Source organism: Cherax quadricarinatus, chromosome 54 (assembly GCF_038502225.1).
Source record: "Cherax quadricarinatus isolate ZL_2023a chromosome 54, ASM3850222v1, whole genome shotgun sequence".
Taxonomy (NCBI): domain Eukaryota; kingdom Metazoa; phylum Arthropoda; class Malacostraca; order Decapoda; family Parastacidae; genus Cherax; species Cherax quadricarinatus.
Window position 1 is genome coordinate 15,421,622 of NC_091345.1, and position 4,710 is coordinate 15,426,331.

Sequence of the window (4,710 nt, forward strand, 5' to 3'; positions counted from 1 at the left end):
GACATTACTTACAGCACCTGTCACATTGCGATACATGTATGCAGCAGCAGCAGCAACTGAATTATACCGGTGGCAGACCTAACATATTAAAATATCGACGTTCGCGACGGACTTAACAAGGTGTCATATATTATATCGACGTACACGACAGCCGCGACGGGCGTACCATGATGTTCAGTTTGCAGACTCTGGCTGAACATAACCGAAATATTACGAAACCCCCTGGCATATGGATCAAGCACAGGATTGCTCCTTATGCTGACAAGTCAACTCCCAAATATATGAACACATTCACTTCTTCCATACTCCCTCCCTCCAATGTAATATCCAATTTTTCCTTACCTAAATCGTTTGATACCCCTCATCACCTTACTCTTATCTATGTTCACTTTCAACTTTCTATCTTTACACACCCTCCCAAACTCGTCCACTAATCTTTGCAACTTTTTCTTTAGAATCTCCCAAAAGCACAGTATCATCAGCAAAAAGTAACTGTGTTAACTCCCATTTTGTATTTGATTCCCCATAATTTAATCTCACCCCTCTCTCCAACACCCTAGCATTTACTTCTTTTACAACCCCTTCTATAAATATGTTAAAGAACTATGGTGACATTACAAATCCCTCTCTCCTACACACCCTAACATGAGCCTCAATATCCTCATAAGAACTCTCTACAGCATTTAGTAACTTACTACTTATTCCAAACACTTGGAACATGTGCCACATTGCTCCCCTATCCACTCTATCATATGCCTTTTCTAAATCCATAAATGATATGAAAACTTCCCTACCTTTATCTAAATATTGTTCACATAAATGTTTCAATGTAAACACTTGATCTACTCATCCCCTACCCATTCTGAAGCCTCGTTCATCTGCAATCCTGCTCTCTGTCTTACCTTTAATTATTTCAATAATAACCTTACCATACACTTTACTCGGTATACACATTAAACTTACTCCCCTATAATTTTTACAATCTCTTTTGTCCCCCTTCCCTTTATATAAAAGAACTATACTCGCTCTCTGCCAATCCCTAGGTACCTTCCCCTCTTTCATACATTTATTAAACAAAAATACCAACCACTCCAACACTATGTCCCCCCCTGCTTTTAACATTTCTGTCATGACTCCGTCAGTTCCAGCTGCTTTACCCCCTTTCATTCTACGTAATGCCTCACACACCTCCCCCACACTCACATTCGGCTCTTCTTCATTCCTAAAAAATGTTATACCTCCCTGGCCAGTGCATGAAACTACTGCCTCCCTTTCTTCGTCAACATTTAAAAGTTCCAGCCATCTTCCTAATACCTCCAACTCCCCATCTACTAACTCCCCTACTCTGTTTTGAACTGACAAATCCATTCGTTCCTTAGGCTTTCTTAACGTGCTTATCTTACTCCAATTTTTTTTTCTTATTCTCCGCAAAATTTGTTGAAAGTGCCTCACTCACTTTATCATTTGCTCTCCTTTTGCACTCTCTTCACCCTTCTTTTACTCCATATATATATATATATATATATATATAGATATATATATATATATATATATATATATATATATATATATATATATTTTTATATATATATATATATATATATATATATATATATGTGTGTGTGTGTACTCACCTAATTGTACTCACCTAATTGTGGTTGCAGGGGTCGAGACTCAGCTCCTGGCCCCGCCTCTTCACTGATCGCTACTGGATCCTCTCTCTCTCTGCTTCCTGAGCTTTGTCATACCTCTTCTTAAAACTATGTATGGTTCCTGCCTCCACTACTTCACTTGCTAGGCTATTCCACTTGCTGACAACTCTATGACTGAAGAAATACTTCCTAACGTCCCTGTGACTCGTCTGAGTCTTCAGCTTCCAGTTGTGACCCCTTGTCCCTGTGTCCCCTCTCTGGAACATCCTATCTCTGTCCACCTTGTCTATTCCCCGCAGTATCTTGTATGTCGTTATCATGTCTCCCCTGACCCTTCTGTCCTCCAGTGTCGTCAGTCCGATTTCCCTTAACCTTTCCTCGTGTGTGTGTGTGTGTGTGTGTGTGTGTGTGTGTGTGTGTGTGTGTGTGTGTGTGTGTGTGTGTGTGTGTGTGTGTGTGTGTGTGTGTGTGTGTGTACTCACCTAGTTGAGGTTGCGGGGGTCGAGTCCGAGCTCCTGGCCCCGCCTCTTCACTGATCGCTACTAGGTCACTCTCCCTGAGCCGTGAGCTTTATCATACCTCTGCTTAAAGCTATGTATGGATCCTGCCTCCACTACATCGCTTCCCAAACTATTCCACTTACTGACTACTCTGTGGCTGAAGAAATACTTCCTAACATCCCTGTGATTCATCTGTGTCTTCAGCTTCCAACTGTGTCCCCTTGTTACTGTGTCCAATCTCTGGAACATCCTGTCTTTGTCCACCTTGTCAATTCCTCTCAGTATTTTGTATGTCGTTATCATGTCCCCCCTATCTCTCCTGTCCTCCAGTGTCGTCAGGTTGATTTCCCTTAACCTCTCCTCGTAGGACATACCTCTTAGCTCTGGGACTAGTCTTGTTGCAAACCTTTGCACTTTCTCTAGTTTCTTCACGTGCTTGGCTACGTGTGTGTGTGTGTGTGTGTGTGTGTGTGTGTGTGTGTGTGTGTGTGTGTGTGTGTGTGTGTGTGTGTGTGTGTGTGTGTGTGTGTGTGTGTGTGTGTGTAAAATGTTTGTGTATACGCCATTTGTTCATAGCATCTAAGCATCTTAAAATAAGACTTGCCGGGGTGCAAGCATGAAGAGTGAAGCAAGATGAAATTATTCCCACATGACCACACACCCCATGAGTTCCAGGGTTGAATTAACTGTCAAGGCTGAAACCTTCTATTTGCTGACATTTCTAACACATGGAGCTGAATAATAAGCTTGTTTAACAAGCTAATTTTCTTAAATAAAAATTGCTATATCTTATGAAAAATGTCATGTTACATTATAAAAAAAATCAGTTACCTGATAACAATGCTTTCCGTTACCTGATAAAGCTAGTGTTACCCGCATAACACAGCTTCCTCTGCATTCTAAATAATGCTATATGGAAACGAAGGTTTTAATACTGCAAAACAACTCTTGAACCTGAAAAGACGATCTTCAATATGTGATTCAATTATATTATAAAAGAAATAATTTATAAATCCCAGGCAAGGTTGTGTGGTGGGGAGGGAATCCTTGGAGAGTGCAAAATAGGTGTTTGATATTATGCTCGGGCAGGCAAGGTTCTACCTACCGATTTGTATTCACTTATTTGTGTGTGTGTGGGGGGTGGTCATGACTCAGTTCCTGGCCCCTCTTCCTAGATCGCTTTGACCAAATCACTGATTTCTGGCCTTTTGGGCCTTATTATATCTATTCTTGAAGCTGTTTATTGGGTTTACTTCCAACACTGCCTCGGCCAAGCCATTCCACTTTCAAACACTCTAAATCTAAATAAATACTTCCTTACATCCCTATGGCTCATCTGAATCCCGTGAAAGGGAGTGGTACTCTTTGCGTGAGATTATGTTATGGTAGGCAGGGTTGGAACAGGGGTTGTGGAGTGTCTTGGAAAGATGCCAGTGTTATGCAAGGGTGGGCATGTTTGAGGCTATGAGGTGTAATTTTAGAGAATACCATGGTAGCCATGTATCAAGGAGGCCCTCAGAGTGCCAAGCGCCTTGCCAACACCTCACGTCACTTCCGGAGGCACTGACAATATTTAGTTAGCAACATAGAATAAATCACAACAGTAAAAATAATCACAAGAATATAACTCTGGAAAAAAAAAACTGAACGACGTTATGGTCCGTCCTGAGCCAGAAAATGTCTAATTTGTTTCCCCGTATTTGTTCTGAGGATTCGCAAACGTTTGCTTTCGTGAACTAAGTGAAACAATTCTCCTTTGGTGTGAGTCTCTTATTTCATATCTTTGCTGATATCTTCCTTAAAGTACCCGTAATATGTTCAAGCAATTGTGAACATTTCAGCTTTCAAAACTTTTCCATCCTCCCTCCTACCCCATGATAAATGTCCACATGTGAAATAGGTACGGCAGCCATTCAATTCACAGTCTGTCATCTGATGTTAATTGGTCACAGCAAGTCTGTCAGCCACAGTGTCACCCAAAGCCAATCGGTCACCGTCAGTGAGTCAGTCCGTCACAGTCAAGATACGACCTGCAAACCTCCTAATAATGCACGAGTCCCTGTAAACCCGTCTTCATCATAACAAGTTAGTTTTCCAACTTGTTACACCGTCAATTTCTGAACGTTCTACACCTGAGCATCAATTCAAAATTAACTATTTTAGATTAGGATACTTTACTGTATTTTAACATAAATATACCAATATAGACATATACGCATAGTTCACCACTAATAAGCTAATTACGTAAACGGAAGAGTAACGTCCAGCAACGAGGTAGAAAATGCTGTTCCGTAAATAGGTGAACCTACACGTTTTTTATGTTCGATGTGTAAACATTATGTTGCAAGGCAGTGTTAATATACAGCTGTGTGTTATCCGAGTGTCACGGTAAATATTAATTCTGTAAATGTGTCTATCTCTGCTTCAGATACACCGTTCCACGATTTATACAATGCTGCTCATGATATGTGTGGTGCAAGATAGTATAATACTCTCGCTGAAATAGAGATTACATCTTTCTTTACTTCCTGTTTACTTCCTTTATATTCATGGAGTTG